Here is a 20,070-nt window from a genome sequence, read left to right as displayed (position 1 = left end):
ATGGACGGGGGGGTCACAGGTTTTAATTTTGGGGGGTTTGGGGTCACAGGGTCTCATTTTGGGGGGGTTTGGGGTCACAGGGTCTCATTTTGGGGGGGTTTGGGGTCACAGGTTTTAATTTTGGGGGGGTTTGGGGTCACAGGGTCTCATTTTGGGGGGGTTTGGGGTCACAGGGTCTCATTTTGGGGGGTTTGGGGTCACAGGGTCTCATTTTGGGGGGGTTTGGGGTCACAGGGTCTCATTTTGGGGGGTTTGGGGTCACAGGGTCTCATTTTGGGGGGGTCACACCCCCAAGGGGATGTCACAGGTTTGAATTTTGGGGGGGTTGGGGAGGTGGGGGTCACAGGGTCTCTTTTCCCCAATTTCCCCTCAATTTTCCCACCACTTTTCCCCCCATTTTCCCCCTTGATTTCCCCCAATTTCCCCCCATTTTCCCCCCAATTCTCCCCCAATTTTTCCCCTCTTTCCCCCAAATTTCCCCCCACTTTTTTCCCCACTTCCCCCCAATTTTCCCCCACTTGATTTTCCCCAATTTCCCCCCAAATTTTCCCCTCACTTTCCCCCAATTCTCCCCCAATTTCCCCCCCTTTTCCCTCACTTTCCCCCCACTTTTCCCCCATTTTCCCCCTTTGATTTCCCCCCTTTTCCCACCACATTTCCTCCACTTCCGCCCCAATTTCCCCCAAAATTTCCCCCAAATTTTCCCCCACTTTCCCACCACTTTCCCCCCAATTTCCCCCCCATTTTCCCCTTGCTTTCCCCCCATTCCCACCACATTTCCTCCACTTTTTCCCCAATTCTCCCCCAATTTTCGCCCACTTTTCCCCCAATTTCCCTCCACTTCCCCCCACTTTCCCCCAATATCCCCCCACATTTTCCCCAATTCTCCCCCAATTCTCCCCCACTTTTCTCCCCAATTATCCCCCACTTTTTCCCCAATTTTCCCCCACTTTCCCCCAAAATTTTCCTCCATTTCCCCCCAATTTCCCCCAATTTCCCCCAATTTCCCCCCAATTTTCCCCCTCTTTCCTATCACTTTTCCTCCACTTTCCCCTCACTTTTCCTCCACTTTTCCTCCACTTTTCCCTCACTTTTCCCCCACTTTCCCCTCACTTTTCCTCCTCTTTCCCCTCACTTTTCCTCCACTTTTCCCTCACTTTCCCCTCACTTTCCCTGCACTTCCCCTCCACTTCCCCCCCAATTTCACCCCACTTTTTCCCCAATTCTCCCCCACTATTTCCCCAATTCTCCCCCAATTCTCCCCCACTATTTCCCCAATTCTCCCCCACTTTCCCCAAATTTTCCCCCCACTTTTCCTCCCAATTCTCCCCCCGCTTTTCCCCGATTTCCCCAGAGCTGTCGGCGGCGGGCAGCCGGCTGGTGGACGCGGAGGTGGAGCGGGCGCTGCAGGGCGTGCGCAGCATGCAGGCGCTGCTGGAGCGCAGCGGCCGCGGGCACCGCCAGCTCCTGCGCTCCCTGCAGCAGGCGCAGCGCGGAAAGGAGGTGGGAACGGGATCGGGATCGGGATTGGGATTGGGAACGGGATTGGGATTGGGATTGGGATTGGGAACGGGATTGGGATTGGGAATGGAGCGCAGCGGCCGCGGGCACCGCCAGCTCCTGCGCTCCCTGCAGCAGGCGCAGCGCGGCAAGGAGGTGGGAACGGGATCGGGATCGGGATCGGGAACGGGATTGGGATTGGGATTGGGATTGGGAACGGGATTGGGATTGGGAATGGAGCGCAGCGGCCGCGGGCACCGCCAGCTCCTGCGCTCCCTGCAGCAGGCGCAGCGCGGAAAGGAGGTGGGAACGGGATCGGGATTGGGATTGGGATTGGGAATGGGATTGGGAACGGGATTGGGATTGGGAACGGGATTGGGATTGGGATTGGGATTGGGAATGGAGCGCAGCGGCCGCGGGCACCGCCAGCTCCTGCGCTCCCTGCAGCAGGCGCAGCGCGGCAAGGAGGTGGGGATAGGATTGGGATCGGGATTGGGATTGGGATTGGGAACAGGAACGGGATTGGGATTGGGATTAGGATTGGGATTGGGAACGGGAATGGGAACATGAATGGGAGTGGGAATGGGAATGGGAACAGGATTGGGAACAAGATCAGGAATGGGATGGGTTTGGGATGAGATCAGGATGGTCCAGGAATGGGATTGGGATGGGGATGGGAATGGGATCAGGATGGGATCAGGAATGGGATCAGGGATGGGAAAGGGATGGGACTGGGATGGACTGGGGATGGGAATGGGAATGAGAATGGGAATGGGAATGAAAATGGGAATGGGAATGAAAATGGGAATGGGAATGGGGATGGGAATGGGAATGGGGATGGATGGGAATGGGAATGGGAATGGGAATGGGGATGGGGATGGGATGGGGATGGGATGGGGATGGGATGGACTGGGAATGGGGGATGCCATCCCAGGAATGGGGGATGCTGTCCTGGAAATGGTGTGTCCTGGATGCTGGAGTGTCCCGAGAGTCTGGGAATGCTGTGCCAGGGGTCGGGGTGTTCCGGGAACAGGGAATGTTCTGTAAGGGACTGAATATTCTGGGAACAGGGAATGCTGTGCCAGGGGTCGGATTTTCCAGGAACAGGGAATGCTGTGTCAGGGGTTGGATATTCTGGGAACAGGGAATGCTGTGCCAGGGAACAGGGAATGCTCTGTCAGGGGTTGTGGTGTTCCGGGAACATGGAATGCTGTGTCAGGAGCAGGGAATGCTGTGCCGCTGGGTTGGATATTCTGGGAACAGGGAATGCTCTGTCAGGGATTGGATGTCCTGGGAACAAGGATTGCTATCCCGGACACAGGGAATGCTGTGTCATGGAACAGGGAATGATGTGCCAGGGGTTGGATGTTCTGGGAATAGGGAATGCTGTGTCAGGAACAGGGAATGCTGTGCCAGGGACTGGGATCTCCCAGGAACAGGGAATGTTGTGTTAGGGGTTGGATGTCCCGGGAACAGGGAATGCTGTGTCATGGAACAGGGAATGCTGTGCCAGGGGTTGGATGTTCTGGGAACAGGGATTGCTATCCCGGGAACAGGGAATGCTGTGTCATGGAACAGGGAATGCTGTGCCAGGGGTTGGATGTTCTGGGAACAGGGATTGCTATCCCGGGAACAGGGAATGCTGTGCCAGGGGTTGGAGGATGGAGGATCAGAGCGTCCCAGGAATGGGGGATGTCATCCCAGAGGAGCAGCATGTCCCAGGACTCTGGGAATGCCGTGCCAGGGATTGGGGTGTTCCAGGAGTCTGGGAACGCCATGCCAGGGCTCGGCTGCTCCCGGGACTCTGGGAATGCCGTGCTGGGATTAGGCTGCTCCCAGGGCTCTGGGAATGCCGTGCTGGGGATTGGGGTGTCCCAGGAGTCTGGGAATGCCGTGCTGGGATTTGGCTGCTCCCAGGACTTTGGGAATGCCGTGCTGGGTATTGCGGTGTCCCAGGGCTCTGGGAATGCCGTGCCAGGGCTCGGCTGCTCCCAGGACTCTGGGAATGCCGTGCTGGGGATTGGGGTGTCCCAGGACTCTGGGAATGCCTTGCCGGGGATTTGGCTGCTCCCGGGGCTCTGGGAATGCCGTGCTGGGGATTGGGGTGTCCCAGGACTTTGGGAATGCCATGCTGGGGATTGGGGTGTCCCAGGACTCTGGGAATGCCGTGCTGGGATTTGGCTGCTCCCGGGGCTCTGGGAATGCCGTGCTGGGATTTGGCTGCTCCCGGGGCTCTGGGAATGCTGTGCTGGGGATTGGGGCTTGGCTGCTCCCAGGGCTCTGGGAATGCCGTGCTGGGGATTGGGGTGTCCCAGGACTCTGGGAATGCCGTGCCGGGGCTCGGCTGCTCCCAGGACTTTGGGAATGCCGTGCTGGGGATTGCGGTGTCCCGGGACTCTGGGAATGCCGTGCCGGGGCTCGGCTGCTCCCGGGGCTCTGGGAATGCCGTGCCGGGGCTCGGCTGCTCCCGGGGCTCTGGGAATGCCGTGCTGGGGATTGGCTGCTCCCAGGGCTCTGGGAATGCCGTGCTGGGGATTGGGGTGTCCCAGGACTCTGGGAATGCCGTGCCGGGCCTCGGCTGCTCCCGGGGCTCTGGGAATGCCGTGCTGGGATTTGGCTGCTCCCGGGGCTCTGGGAATGCCGTGCCGGGGATTGGGGTGTCCCAGGACTTTGGGAATGCCGTGCTGGGGATTGGGGCTTGGCTGCTCCCAGGGCTCTGGGAATGCCGTGCTGGGGATTGGGGTGTCCCAGGACTCTGGGAATGCCGTGCTGGGGATTGGGGCTTGGCTGCTCCCAGGGCTCTGGGAATGCCGTGCTGGGGATTGGGGTGTCCCAGGACTCTGGGAATGCCGTGCCGGGGCTCGGCTGCTCCCAGGACTTTGGGAATGCCGTGCTGGGGATTGCGGTGTCCTGGGACTCTGGGAATGCCGTGCCGGGGCTCGGCTGCTCCCGGGGCTCTGGGAATGCCGTGCCGGGGCTCGGCTGCTCCCGGGGCTCTGGGAATGCCGTGCTGGGGATTGGCTGCTCCCAGGGCTCTGGGAATGCCGTGCTGGGGATTGGGGTGTCCCAGGACTCTGGGAATGCCGTGCCGGGCCTCGGCTGCTCCCGGGGCTCTGGGAATGCCGTGCTGGGATTTGGCTGCTCCCAGGACTTTGGGAATGCCGTGCCGGGGATTGGGGTGTCCCAGGACTTTGGGAATGCTGTGCTGGGGATTGGGGCTTGGCTGCTCCCAGGGCTCTGGGAATGCCGTGCTGGGGATTGGGGTGTCCCAGGACTCTGGGAATGCCGTGCCGGGGCTCGGCTGCTCCCAGGACTTTGGGAATGCCGTGCTGGGGATTGCGGTGTCCCGGGACTCTGGGAATGCCGTGCCGGGGCTCGGCTGCTCCCGGGGCTCTGGGAATGCCGTGCCGGGGCTCGGCTGCTCCCGGGGCTCTGGGAATGCCGTGCTGGGGATTGGGGTGTTCCAGGACTCTGGGAATGCCGTGCCGGGCCTCGGCTGCTCCCGGGGCTCTGGGAATGCCGTGCTGGGATTTGGCTGCTCCCGGGGCTCTGGGAATGCCGTGCCGGGGATTGGGGTGTCCCAGGACTTTGGGAATGCCGTGCTGGGGATTGGGGCTTGGCTGCTCCCAGGGCTCTGGGAATGCCGTGCTGGGGATTGGGGTGTCCCAGGACTCTGGGAATGCCGTGCCGGGGCTCGGCTGCTCCCAGGACTTTGGGAATGCCGTGCTGGGGATTGCGGTGTCCTGGGACTCTGGGAATGCCGTGCCGGGGCTCGGCTGCTCCCGGGGCTCTGGGAATGCCGTGCCGGGGCTCGGCTGCTCCCGGGGCTCTGGGAATGCCGTGCTGGGGATTGGCTGCTCCCAGGGCTCTGGGAATGCCGTGCTGGGGATTGGGGTGTCCCAGGACTCTGGGAATGCCGTGCCGGGCCTCGGCTGCTCCCGGGGCTCTGGGAATGCCGTGCTGGGATTTGGCTGCTCCCAGGACTTTGGGAATGCCGTGCCGGGGATTGGGGTGTCCCAGGACTTTGGGAATGCTGTGCTGGGGATTGGGGCTCAGCTGCTCCCAGGGCTCTGGGAATGCCGTGCCGGGGCTCGGCCGCTCCCGGGGCTCTGGGAATGCCGTGCTGGGATTTGGCTGCTCCCAGGACTCTGGGAATGCCGTGCCGGGGATTGGGGTGTCCCAGGACTCTGGGAATGCCGTGCCGGGGCTCGGCTGCTCCCGGGGCTCTTGGAATGCCGTGCCGGGGATTGGGATGTCCCAGGACTTTGGGAATGCTGTGCTGGGGATTGGGGCTCGGCTGCTCCCAGGACTCTGGGAATGCCGTGCCGGGGCTCGGCTGCTCCCGGGGCTCTGGGAATGCCGTGCCGGGGCTCGGCTGCTCCCGGGGCTCTGGGAATGCCGTGCTGGGATTTGGCTGCTCCCAGGACTCTGGGAATGCCGTGCCGGGGATTGGGGTGTCCCAGGACTCTGGGAATGCCGTGCCGGGGCTCGGCTGCTCCCGGGGCTCTTGGAATGCCGTGCCGGGGATTGGGATGTCCCAGGACTTTGGGAATGCTGTGCTGGGGATTGGGGCTCGGCTGCTCCCAGGACTCTGGGAATGCCGTGCCGGGGCTCGGCTGCTCCCGGGGCTCTGGGAATGCCGTGCCGGGGCTCGGCTGCTCCCGGGGCTCTGGGAATGCCGTGCTGGGATTTGGCTGCTCCCAGGACTCTGGGAATGCCGTGCCGGGGATTGGGGTGTCCCAGGACTCTGGGAATGCCGTGCCAGGGCTCGGCCGCTCCCGGGGCTCTGGGAGCAGCGCGCTGACGGCGGCGTTCCCGGCAGGAAGCGGTGCAGCTGGCGCGGCAGAAGGAGCAGGAGCTGTCGGCGCGGGGCGAGCGCTGCAACGCCTCGGTGCTGGAGCTGTGGGAGCGCTGCAAGCCCTGCCTGCGGCAGCGCTGCCTCCGCTTCTACTCCCGCACCTGCCACAGCGGCGCCGGGCTGGTGGGCCGCCAGGTGAGCCACAGCGGCGCCCGGAAACAGCGGGGGAATAATGGGGGAATAATGGGGGAATAATGGGGAAACAGCGGGGAGACGGCGGGGGAATAATGGGGAAACAGCGGGGAAATAATGGGGAAAAACGGGGAAATAATGGGGAAACAGCGGGGAGACGGCGGGGGAATAATGGGGAAACAGCGGGGAAATAATGGGGGAATAATGGGGGAATAATGGGGGAATAATGGGGAAACAGCGGGGAGACGGCGGGGGAATAATGGGGAAACAGCAGGGAAATAATGGGGAAAAACGGGGAAATAATGGGGAAACAGCAGGGAAATAATGGGGAAAAACGGGGAAATAATGGGGAAACAGCAGGGAAATAATGGGGAAACAGTGGGGAAACAGTGGGGAAAAGACAGGGAAATAATGGGGAAACAGCAGGGAAAAATGGGGAAACAGTGGGGAAATAATGGGGAAACAGCGGGGAAATAATGGGGAAACATCAGGGAAATAATGGGGAAATTATGGGGAAACAGTGGGGAGACGGTGGGGGAATAATGAGGAAACAGCGGGGAAATAATGGGAAAACAGTGGGGAAACAGTGGGGAAACAATGGGGAAACAGCAGGGAAATAATGGGGGGAAAACAGGGAAATAATGGGGAAACAGCAGGGAAACTGCAGGGAAACAATGGGGAAACAGCAGGGAAATAATGGGGGGAAAACGGGGAAATAATGGGGAAACAGCAGGGAAAAATGGGGAAACAGCGGGGAAATAATGGGAAAAAACGGGGAAATAATGGGGAAACAGTGGGGGAAAAACAGGGAAACAACAGGGAAATGCTGGGGAAATAATGGGGGAAAACCAGGAAACAATGGGGAAACAGCAGGGAAATAATAGGGAAATAATGGGGATATAATGGAGAAACACCAGGAAACAGTGGGGAAACAACAGGGAAACAATGGGGAAACACTGGGGAGATCATGGGGAAAGAACAGGAAACAATAGGGAACAGCAGGGAAAAAATGGGGAAATTCTGGGGAAACAATGGGAAAATAATGGGGAAACACCAGGAAACAGCAGGGAAACACTGGGGAAATAATGGGGGAAAAATGGGGAAGTAATGGGGAAACACTGGGGAAACAGCAAGGAAACAGTGAGGAAACACCAGGAAGCAACAGGGAAACAGCAGGGAAATAATGGGGTTATAATGTGGAAATAATGGGGATATAATGGGGAAATAATGGGGATATAATGGGGAAATAATGGGGATATAATGGGGAAATAATGGGGATATAATGAGGAAACACCAGGAAACAGTGGGGAAACAGCAGGGAAACAATGGGGAAACAGTGGGGAGATCATGGGGAACAACAGGGAAACACTGGGGAAATAATGGGGGAAAAATGGGGAAATAATGGGGAAACAGTGGGGAAACACCAGGAAGCAACAGGGAAACAGCAGGGAAATAACAGGGAAATAATGGGGATATAATGGGGAAATAATGGGGATATAATGAGGAAACACCAGGAAACAGTGGGGAAACAGCAGGGAAACAATGGGGAAATAATGGGGAAACACGAGGAAACAACAGGGGAAACACAGGGGAATACTGGGAAAATAATGGGGAAACACCAGGAAACAGCAGGGAAATACTGGGGAAATAATGGGGAAACAGCGGGGAAACACCAGGAAACAATGCAGAAATAATGGGGAGATACCAGGAAACAGTGGGGAAACACTGGGGAAATAAGGGGGAAACACCAGGAAACACCAGGAAACAATGCAGAAATAATGGGGAAACACCAGGAAACAATGGGGAAACACCAGGGAACAGCAGGGAAAAAATGGGGAAACAGCGGGTGAACAATGGGGAAACAGCGGGGGGAAAAATGGGGAAATGCTGGGGAAACAACAGGGAAATACCAGGAAAGTACCAGGAAAACATTGGGAAAACAACGGGAAAAAACCAGGGGGGATTGGAGATGATCCCGTTCCCAAGCTGAGGGACAGTGGGATCCTGGGAAAAGGGGATTTGGCATGATCCCGTTCCCGCATTTGGGATGATCCCATTCCCACGTCTGATCCCGTTGCCGCTAGTGACTCCAGGCAGGTGAGGGGCACCGGGATCCCAGGAAAAGGGGGAATTCAGCCTCACCCCGTTCCCATTAACTGGAAAACTGCCGGGGCAGGGATCCCACATCACACCGGAATACTGGGAATGGGGGATTCTGCCCTGATCCCATTCCCAGAGCTTTGTCAGCTGAGGGATCCCACAGGGATCCCAGGAAAGGGGGATTTTGCCCCGATCCCATTCCCAGAGGGTCTCCAAGTGCAGGATCCCGGGAAGGGCTGGGTTTTGATCCCATTCCCTGAAGTTCTCCAGGTGTGGGATCCCACATGGCCCAGAAATACCAGGAAAGGGGAGATTTTGCCCTGATCCCATTCCCAGAGGGTCTCAGGTGCAGGATCCCACATGGCACAGGGATCCCAGCTTGTGATCCTGTTCCCAGAGGATCTCCAGGTGCAGGATCCCGGGTGCACACCCCAGGGATCCCAGGCTGTGACCCCATTCCCAGAGGATCTCCAGGTGCAGGATCCCCAGGTGCAGGATCTCCAGGTGCAGGATCTCCAGGTGCAGGATCCCAGGTGCAGGATCCCCAGGTGTAGGATCTCCAGGTGTAGGATCTCCAGGTGCAGGATCCCAGGTGCAGGATCTCCAGGTGTAGGATCTCCAGGTGCAGGATCCCAGGTGCAGGATCTCCAGGTGCAGGATCTCCAGGTGCAGGATCCCAGGTGCAGGATCTCCAGGTGTAGGATCTCCAGGTGCAGGATCCCAGGTGCAGGATCTCCAGGTGCAGGATCTCCAGGTGTAGGATCTCCTGGTGTAGGATCCCAGGTGCAGGATCCCAGGTGCAGGATCTCCAGGTGCACGCCCCAGGGATCCGGGCTGTGACCCCGTTCCCAGAGGATCTCCAGGTGCAGGATCTCCAGGTGTAGGATCTCCAGGTGCGGGATATCCAGGTGCAGGATCTCCAGGTGTAGGATCCCAGGTGCAGGATCTCCAGATGCAGGATCCCGGGTGCAGGATCCCAGGTGCAGGATCTCCAGGTGTAGGATCTCCAGGTGCAGGATCTCCAGGTGCAGGATCCCAGGTGCAGGATCCCAGGTGTAGGATCCCAGGTGCAGGATCCCAGGTGCAGGATCCCAGGTGCAGGATCCCAGGTGCAGGATCTCCAGGTGTAGGATCTCCTGGTGTAGGATCCCAGGTGCAGGATCCCAGGTGCAGGATCTCCAGGTGCACGCCCCAGGGATCCGGGCTGTGACCCCGTTCCCAGAGGATCTCCAGGTGCAGGATCTCCAGGTGTAGGATCTCCAGGTGCGGGATATCCAGGTGCAGGATCTCCAGGTGTAGGATCCCAGGTGCAGGATCTCCAGGTGCAGGATCCCAGGTGCAGGATCTCCAGGTGTAGGATCCCAGGTGCAGGATCCCAGGTGCAGGATCCCAGGTGCAGGATCCCAGGTGCAGGATCTCCAGGTGTAGGATCTCCAGGTGCAGGATCCCAGGTGCAGGGTCCCAGGTGCAGGATCTCCAGGTGCAGGATCCCAGGTGCAGGATCTCCAGGTGTAGGATCCCAGGCGCAGGATCCCAGGTGCAGGATCTCCAGGTGCAGGATCCCAGGTGCAGGATCTCCAGGTGTAGGATCTCCAGGTGCAGGATCCCCAGGTGCAGGATCTCCAGGTGCAGGATCTCCAGGTGCAGGATCCCCAGGTGCAGGATCTCCAGGTGCAGGATCTCCAGGTGCAGGATCCCAGGTGCAGGATCCCCAGGTGTAGGATCTCCAGGTGTAGGATCTCCAGGTGCAGGATCCCAGGTGCAGGATCTCCAGGTGTAGGATCTCCAGGTGCAGGATCTCCAGGTGCAGGATCTCCAGGTGCAGGATCCCCAGGTGCAGGATCTCCAGGTGCAGGATCCCCAGGTGCAGGATCTCCAGGTGCAGGATCTCCAGGTGCAGGATCCCAGGTGCAGGATCCCCAGGTGCAGGATCTCCAGGTGTAGGATCTCCAGGTGCAGGATCCCAGGTGCAGGATCCCAGGTGCAGGATCCCAGGTGCAGGATCCCCAGGTGCAGGATCTCCAGGTGTAGGATCTCCAGGTACAGGATCCCAGGTGCAGGATCTCCAGGTGCAGGATCTCCAGGTGCAGGATCTCCAGGTGTAGGATCTCCAGGTGCAGGATCCCGGGTGCAGGATCCCGGGTGCACACACCCCAGGGATCCCAGGCTGTGACCCCATTCCCAGAGGATCTCCAGGTGCAGGATCCGGGGTGCAGGATCTCCAGGTGTAGGATCCCGGGTGCAGGATCTCCAGGTGCAGGATCCCGGGTGCAGGATCTCCAGGTGCAGGATCCCGGGTGCACACCCCAGGGATCCCGGGCCGTGACCCCGTTCCCAGAGGATCTCCAGGTGCAGGATCTCCAGTTGTAGGATCTCCAGCTGCAGGATCCCGGGTGCACACGCCCCAGGGATCCCGGGCCGTGACCCCGTTCTCAGAGGATCTCCAGGTGCAGGATCCCGGGTGCACACGCCCCAGGGATCCCGGGCTGTGACCCCGTTCCCAGAGGATCTCCAGGTGCAGGATCCCGGGTGCACACGCCCCAGGGATCCCGGGCCGTGACCCCGTTGCCGTCCGCAGCTGGAGGAGCTCCTGAACCGCTCGTCGCCCGTGTCCATCTGGGTGGACGGCGAGCGCCTGGACTCGCTGGCCGAGCGCGACGAGCGCCAGGAGCGGCAGCTGCAGGACCTGGAGGAGCGCTTCGGCCTCCTGGAGGACGGCGTCGAGGACATCTTCCGCGACAGCTCCCGCCTGCAGGGCCGCCTCCAGCCCTTCTTCCAGCCGCCCTTCGGCGGCTTCCGCGAGGCGCTGGGGCCGCCGGCGCAGCGCCTGCGCTTCCCGCGGCGCTTCCGACGCTCCTCCGGCGCCTTCTTCCCGCTCTTCCAGCGGCCGCACGGCGGCTTCCAGGAGCTCTTCCAGCCGCTCTTCCAGATCACCCAGCGCGTGCTGGAGGACGCCCAGGGCGGCTGGGAGATCCCCTCGGCGGAATTCGGGACAGGTAGGAGGGAGGCGAGCGAGATCCCGCGTGGGGGATCCCGAATTTCGGTGGGTTTTTAGGGACGAGGCTTCCCGGAGAGTCCTCGGAACTTCCGAGGCTGAGCTCGATCCTAAAGGGAATTCCCGCGGAAGCGTGGGAACGGCGAGCTCTGCTGTCGGGGATTTTGGGGTGTTGGCCCGCCTCGATCCCAGCTGCCGTCACGGGAATGGGGTTTTCTTGGGAGTGTTGCAGGTGTTTGGTTTTTTTGGGAATGCTGTTTGGTTTTGTTGGGAATGTTGCCGGTTTTTGGGTTTTCTGGGAATGCTGCTGATGGTTTTGTTGGGAATGTTGCAGCTGTTTGGTTTTCTGGGAATGCTGCTGCTGGTTTTTTCAGGAATGTTTGGGTTTTTGGTTTTTCTGGGAATGCTGCTGATGGTTTTGTTGGGAATGTTGCAGGTTTTTGGGTTCTCTGGGAATGCTGTTGATGGCTTTCTTGGGAGTGTTGCAGTTTTTTGGTTTTCTGGGAATGCTGCTGATGGTTTTGTTGGGAATTTTGCAGCTGTTTGGTTTTTTGGGAATGCTGCTGATGGTTTTGTTGGGAATGTTGCAGCTGTTTGGTTTTTTGGGAATGCTGCCGGTGTTTTTGGGGGAATGCAGCAGATGTTTGGGTTTTTTTGCTGTTTGTGTTTTTTTGGGATTGCTGCCAAAGTTTTTTGGGTTTTTGTTTTTTTTGGGATTGGTACCGATGTTTTTTGGGTTTTTGTTTTTTTTGGGATTGGTACCGATGTTTTTGGGTGTTCGTTTTTTTTTGGGATTACAGCCGATGTTTTTTGGGTGTTTGCTTTTTTTTGGGATTACAGCCGATGTTTTTTTTGGGAATGTCACAGCCGGTGCCGTCACCGTCTGCCAACGCAGCCCTGGGGACAGGAGGGGCCCAAATTCCGAGGAAAATGACCCAAATTCCAAGGGAAAAATGGCTTTTCTGGCAGCTGGGGGGAGCTGCCGGGGCTGGGGGGGATTCGGGGAGCTGAGGCCGGCCCGGAATTCCCGCAGAATCCCGGAATTTCAGCAATGACCGGATGGTTTGCCGGGAGATCCGGCGGAACTCGGCCGGCTGCCTGCGGATGCGGGATGAGTGCGAGCAGTGCCGGGAGATCCTGGCCCTGGGTGAGCCGGGAATGGGAATGGGGACGGGAACGGGGATGGGAATGGGAATGGGGAATGGGGATGGGGATGGGGAATGGGAATGGGAATGGGAATGGGAATGGGGAATGGGAATGGGAATGGGAAAAGGGATGGAAAACTGGGAATGGGGATGGGGATTGGAATGGGAATGGGAATGGGAATGGGGATGGGGATGGGAATGGGAATGGGAATGGGAATGGGAATGGGAATGGGCTGGGATGGGATGGGAATGGGGATGGGGATTGGAATGGGAACGGGAATGGGAATGGGAATGGGAATGGGAACGGGAATGGGAATGGGGAGGGGAACGGGGATGGGAACGGGATGGGGATGGGGATGGGAATGGGAATGGGAATGGGAATGGGGATGGGAATGGGAATGGAAATGGGAATGGGAATGGGGATGGGAATGGGGATGGGATGGGATGGGATGGGAATGGGGATGGGGATTGGAATGGGAACGGGAATGGGAATGGGAATGGGGATGGGGAATACGAATAGGAATGGGAATGGGGAGGGGAGGGGAACGGGGATGGGAATGGGAACGGGATGGGGATGGGGATGGGGATGGGGATGGGAATGGGATGGGAATGGGGATGGAGATGGGAATGGGAATGGGGATGGAAAACTGGGAATGGAGATGGGGATTGGGATGGGGAATGGGGATGGGAATGAGAAAGGGGACGGGGATGGGAATGAGAAAGGGGACAGGAATGGGGACGGGGATGGGGATGGGAACTGGGATTGGAGTGGGAATAGGGATGGGAAAGGGATGGGGATGGGGAACGGAATTGGGGACGGGAACAGGAATGGGATTGGGGAAGGGATTGGAATGGAAAAGTGGGAATGGGAATGGTGAGGAGAATGGGAACAGGGATGGGGATGGGAATGGAGATGGGGATGAGGGAATGGGGGAATGGGAATGGGGGTGTGAATGGGGATGGGAAAAGGAATGGAAAACAGGGAAGGGGGATGGAAAACTGGGAATGGGGATGGAAAACTGGGAATGGGGACGGGGATTGGGATGGGGACGGGAATGGGGATGGGAATGGGAAAGGGGACAGGAATGGGATGGCGATGGGGACAGGGATGGGGATGGGGGGCAGAGTTAATGGTACGGGTAGGTCTGGGGGGGGTTTGGGGTTTTGGGGTGCATTTTGGGGTCTGGGGGGATGGGATGAGACGGGACGGGACGGGGTGGGATGAGCCCCCCGGGGCCGTGCTGACCCCATCCCATGACCCCGTGCCAGACTGCGGGCAGGAGGATCCCTCGCAGCAGGAGCTGCGGGAGCAGCTGGAGGACGCCGTGCGCGTGGCCGAGCGCTTCACGCGCCGCTACGATTCCCTGCTCCGGGAATTCCAGGAGGAGATGCTCAACACCTCCGGCCTGCTGGACCAGCTGAACCGCCAGTTCGGCTGGGTGTCCCGCCTGGCCAACCATTCCCTGGGCTCCGACGGCTTCCTGCAGGTCACCACGGTGAGGCCGGCGGGACGGGGGCCGGCAGCGGGGCTGGGGAGGCGGAAAGTGGGACAGGGCCACAAAGAGCCCTTTGTGCTCCGGCCGGGAATCTCTCGGCTGCGCCCGGATGCGGCGCCCGGGATGGGATCCAAGGTCAGGGGCCCGCCTGGGGCTCTCCCGCGGCCGCTCCGAGCTCGCGGCTCCGGGCTGTGCCACGGGGTGAGCCCGCCGTGGCGGTTCCAGGTGATGTCCAAGGCTCCGAATCCCGAGGATCCGTCGGCGCCGTCGGACACGCAGGTGACGGTGCAGCTCTTCGACACGGAGCCGCTGGAGCTGACGGTGCCCGGGCACATCCCGTGGGACGATCCCCGCTTCATGGAGACCGTGGCCGAGCAGGCGCTGCGGCACTTCAAGGAAAACGCCGTGTGAGTCCGGGACCTTCCCAAAAAAACCCCCCCCCGTGGGATGGCAGCGGGCTCATCCCGATTTTTCCATCGTTCCCAGAGAGTAGCCGGGCGATGCTGCCGCCGCTGCCGCCCCTCCGGATCCCCCTTCCCGGGGGGAATTGTCACCCTCGCTGCCAGCTCTCCCCTCCTGACCCTTCCTGCTGCCAGACAGAAAATAAAGGTAGAGTTGAAAGCCTTGGCTCTGCCTCCGGAGTTTTTCGGATAATCCTGAGGGAAAAATGAGGAAAAACAGCCTCGGTGCAGTCACTGTGGAATTGTGGAGTTGAGGAATCAGGATCGGTTCCCAAATCTGATCCAGCAGGAGCCCCCCAGGATGGGGGACCTGTCCCCATCCCATGGACACGGATCCCAGTGCCAGGGCCTGTCCCCATCCCATGGACACGGATCCCAGTGCCAGGGCCTGTCCCCATCCCATGGACACGGATCCCAGTGCCAGGGTCTGTCCCCATCCCATGGACACGGATCCCAGTGCCAGGGCCTGTCCCAGTGCCATGGACACGGATCCCAGTGCCAGGGCCTGTCCCAGTTCATGGACACGGATCCCAGTGCCAGGGCCTGTCCCAGTTCATGGACATGGATCCCAGTGCCAGGGCCTGTCCCAGTTCATGGACACGGATCCCAGTGCCAGGGCCTGTCCCAGTGCCATGGACACGGATCCCAGTGCCAGGGCCTGTCCCAGTGCCATGGACACGGATCCCAGTGCCAGGGACTGTCCCAGTTCATGGACACGGATCCCAGTGCCAGGGCCTGTCCCCATCCCATGGACACGGATCCCAGTGCCAGGGCCTGTCCCAGTTCATGGACACGGATCCCAGTGCCAGGGCCTGTCCCAGTGCCATGGACACGGATCCCAGTGCCAGGGCCTGTCCCAGTGCCATGGACACGGATCCCAGTGCCAGGGCCTGTCCCAGTGCCATGGACACGGATCCCAGTGCCAGGGCCTGTCCCAGTGCCATGGACACGGATCCCAGTGCCAGGGCCTGTCCCAGTTCATGGACACGGATCCCAGTGCCAGGGCCTGTCCCCATCCCATGGACACGGATCCCAGTGCCAGGGCCTGTCCCAGTTCATGGACACGGATCCCAGTGCCAGGGCCTGTCCCAGTTCATGGACACGGATCCCAGTGCCAGGGCCTGTCCCAGTTCATGGACACGGATCCCAGTGCCAGGGCCTGTCCCAGTGCCATGGACACGGATCCCAGTGCCAGGGCCTGTCCCAATTCATGGACACGGATCCCAGTGCCAGGGCCTGTCCCCATCCCATGGACACGGATCCCAGTGCCAGGGCCTGTCCCCATCCCATGGACACGGATCCCAGTGCCAGGGCCTGTCCCAGTGCCATGGACACGGATCCCAGTGCCAGGGCCTGTCCCCATCCCATGGACACGGATCCCAGTGCCAGGGCCTGTCCCAGTTCATGGACACGGATCCCAGTGCCAGGGCCTGTCCCCATCCCATGGACACGGATCCCAGTGCCAGGGCCTGTCCCCATCCCATGGACACGGATCCCAGTGCCAGGGCCTGTCCCAGTGCCATGGACACGGATCCCAGTGCCAGGGCCTGTCCCAGTTCATGGACACGGATCCCAGTGCCAGGGCCTGTCCCAGTTCATGGACACGGATCCCAGTGCCAGGGCCTGTCCCAGTTCATGGACACGGATCCCAGTGCCAGGGCCTGTCCCAGTGCCATGGACACGGATCCCAGTGCCAGGGCCTGTCCCAGTGCCATGGACACGGATCCCAGTGCCAGGGCCTGTCCCCGTGCCATGGACACGGATCCCAGTGCCAGGGCCTGTCCCAGTGCCATGGACACGGATCCCAGTGCCAGGGCCTGTCCCAGTTCATGGACACGGATCCCAGTGCCAGGGCCTGTCCCAGTTCATGGACACGGATCCCAGTGCCAGGGCCTGTCCCCATCCCATGGACACGGATCCCAGTGCCAGGGCCTGTCCCAGTGCCATGGACACGGATCCCAGTGCCAGGGCCTGTCCCAGTTCATGGACACGGATCCCAGTGCCAGGGCCTGTCCCAGTTCATGGACACGGATCCCAGTGCCAGGGCCTGTCCCAGTTCATGGACACGGATCCCAGTGCCAGGGCCTGTCCCAGTGCCATGGACACGGATCCCAGTGCCAGGGCCTGTCCCAGTGCCATGGACACGGATCCCAGTGCCAGGGCCTGTCCCAGTGCCATGGACACGGATCCCAGTGCCAGGGCCTGTCCCCGTGCCATGGACACGGATCCCAGTGCCAGGGCCTGTCCCAGTGCCATGGACACGGATCCCAGTGCCAGGGCCTGTCCCAGTTCATGGACACGGATCCCAGTGCCAGGGCCTGTCCCAGTTCATGGACACGGATCCCAGTGCCAGGGCCTGTCCCCATCCCATGGACACGGATCCCAGTGCCAGGGCCTGTCCCAGTGCCATGGACACGGATCCCAGTGCCAGGGCCTGTCCCCATCCCATGGACACGGATCCCAGTGCCAGGGCCTGTCCCCATCCCATGGACACGGATCCCAGTGCCAGGGCCTGTCCCAGTGCCATGGACACGGATCCCAGTGCCAGGGCCTGTCCTCATCCCATGGACACGGATCCCAGTGCCAGGGCCTGTCCCAGTGCCATGGACACGGATCCCAGTGCCAGGGCCTGTCCCCATCCCATGGACACGGATCCCAGTGCCAGGGCCTGTCCTCATCCCATGGACACGGATCCCAGTGCCAGGGCCTGTCCCAGTTCATGGACACGGATCCCAGTGCCAGGGCCTGTCCCAGTGCCATGGACACGGATCCCAGTGCCAGGGCCTGTCCCAGTTCATGGACACGGATCCCAGTGCCAGGGCCTGTCCCAGTTCATGGACACGGATCCCAGTGCCAGGGCCTGTCCCAGTGCCATGGACACGGATCCCAGTGCCAGGGCCTGTCCCAGTTCATGGACACGGATCCCAGTGCCAGGGCCTGTCCCAGTTCATGGACACGGATCCCAGTGCCAGGGCCTGTCCTCATCCCATGGACACGGATCCCAGTGCCAGGGCCTGTCCCAGTGCCATGGACACGGATCCCAGTGCCAGGGCCTGTCCTCATCCCATGGACACGGATCCCAGTGCCAGGGCCTGTCCCCATCCCATGGACACGGATCCCAGTGCCAGGGCCTGTCCCCATCCCATGGACACGGATCCCAGTGCCAGGGCCTGTCCCCATCCCATGGACACGGATCCCAGTGCCAGGGCCTGTCCCAGTTCATGGACACGGATCCCAGTGCCAGGGCCTGTCCCAGTGCCATGGACACGGATCCCAGTGCCAGGGCCTGTCCCAGTGCCATGGACACGGATCCCAGTGCCAGGGCCTGTCCCAGTGCCATGGACACGGATCCCAGTGCCAGGGCCTGTCCCAGTTCATGGACACGGATCCCAGTGCCAGGGCCTGTCCCAGTTCATGGACACGGATCCCAGTGCCAGGGCCTGTCCCAGTGCCATGGACACGGATCCCAGTGCCAGGGCCTGTCCCAGTTCATGGACACGGATCCCAGTGCCAGGGCCTGTCCCAGTTCATGGACACGGATCCCAGTGCCAGGGCCTGTCCCAGTTCATGGACACGGATCCCAGTGCCAGGGCCTGTCCCAGTGCCATGGACACGGATCCCAGTGCCAGGGCCTGTCCCCATCCCATGGACACGGATCCCAGTGCCAGGGCCTGTCCCAGTTCATGGACACGGATCCCAGTGCCAGGGCCTGTCCCAGTTCATGGACACGGATCCCAGTGCCAGGGCCTGTCCCCATCCCATGGACACGGATCCCAGTGCCAGGGCCTGTCCCAGTGCCATGGACACGGATCCCAGTGCCAGGGCCTGTCCCAGTGCCATGGACACGGATCCCAGTGCCAGGGCCTGTCCCCATCCCATGGACACGGATCCCAGTGCCAGGGCCTGTCCCAGTGCCATGGACACGGATCCCAGTGCCAGGGCCTGTCCCAGTGCCATGGACATGGATCCCAGTGCCAGGGCCTGTCCCAGTGCCATGTACACAGATCCCAGTGCCAGGGCCTGTCCCCATCCCATGGACACGGATCCCAGTGCCAGGGCCTGTCCCAGTGCCATGGACACGGATCCCAGTGCCAGGGCCTGTCCCAGTTCATGGACATGGATCCCAGTGCCAGGGCCTGTCCCAGTTCATGGACACGGATCCCAGTGCCAGGGCCTGTCCCAGTGCCATGGACACGGATCCCAGTGCCAGGGCCTGTCCCAGTTCATGGACACGGATCCCAGTGCCAGGGCCTGTCCCCATCCCATGGACACGGATCCCAGTGCCAGGGCCTGTCCCCATCCCATGGACACGGATCCCAGTGCCAGGGCCTGTCCCAGTTCATGGACACGGATCCCAGTGCCAGGGCCTGTCCCAGTGCCATGGACACGGATCCCAGTGCCAGGGCCTGTCCCAGTTCATGGACACGGATCCCAGTGCCAGGGCCTGTCCCAGTGCATGGACACGGATCCCAGTGCCAGGGCCTGTCCCAGTTCATGGACACGGATCCCAGTGCCAGGGCCTGTCCTCATCCCATGGACACGGATCCCAGTGCCAGGGCCTGTCCCCATCCCATGGACACGGATCCCAGTGCCAGGGCCTGTCCCCATCCCATGGACACGGATCCCAGTGCCAGGGCCTGTCCCCATCCCATGGACACGGATCTCAGTGCCAGGGCCTGTCCCAGTTCATGGACACGGATTCCAGTGCCTGTCCCCTTCCTGAATATAGATAAAAGAGGGGAAGGGGAACTGGGGGAACTGGATGAACTGGGGTAATTGGGGGAATTGGGGGAACTGCGGGAATTGGGGGAATTTGGGGAACTGGGGGAATTGGGGGAATTGGGGCAATTGGGGGAACTGGGGGAATTGGGGGAACTGGGGGAACTTTCGCTGTTGGACACGAAGATATCGGAGCCCAGGACATCCCTCTGGCTGCCCTGGCTGTCTGAGACCCTGGCAGGGGGCTCGGAGACCTTGGCACGAGGTCAAAAACGCCTTTGGTTTGATTTTAGCCCGTGGAAAAAGCTGCCAACTCTGTGTGAGGAATTACAAGCCACCAGGGTTTGAGTGGTGTGACATTTAAACTAACAAAGGTGGAAAAATAGAATTTTGGGGTTTTTAAGGTTCAGGGGACAAGAAGGAGGGATTTGGGCGTGTCCTGACCTTCTTCTCCTTCTTCTTGCCCTCCATGTCTTGCTGTGATGGTGACACTTTTCTGCTGGATTAAGGTAGGGAAATACTGCCCAATGTAGACGTTAGGTATTGGTAATAAATTGTAAATATAGTATACATAAATTTTGATATAAAAGGTGAACACCGCCCAAGAGGGCATGCAGAATGTTATGACCTCCTTGCTAGCCAGAGCTCGGCAGGTTAGAGAGAA

General features: G+C 60.5%; 1 protein-coding gene and 1 long non-coding RNA gene across 2 annotated transcripts in view; one reads left to right on the top strand and one right to left on the bottom strand.

Moving 5' to 3' along the window:
- OTOF (otoferlin) overlaps positions 1–20,070 on the bottom strand; it is a 218,906-nt gene that overhangs the window by 58,811 nt on the left and 140,025 nt on the right. The gene's annotated exons all lie outside the window — the stretch shown is intronic.
- On the top strand, positions 8,833–11,162 carry LOC128785165 (uncharacterized). Its single transcript, XR_008429780.1, has 3 exons — positions 8,833–9,064; positions 10,874–10,939; positions 10,970–11,162. It is a non-coding gene; the product is annotated as an uncharacterized LOC128785165 (long non-coding RNA).

The sequence above is a fragment of the Vidua chalybeata genome, chromosome 3 (genome assembly GCF_026979565.1).
Source record: "Vidua chalybeata isolate OUT-0048 chromosome 3, bVidCha1 merged haplotype, whole genome shotgun sequence".
Classification (NCBI taxonomy): domain Eukaryota; kingdom Metazoa; phylum Chordata; class Aves; order Passeriformes; family Viduidae; genus Vidua; species Vidua chalybeata.
This window is presented reverse-complemented; position numbering and strand designations above follow the sequence as displayed.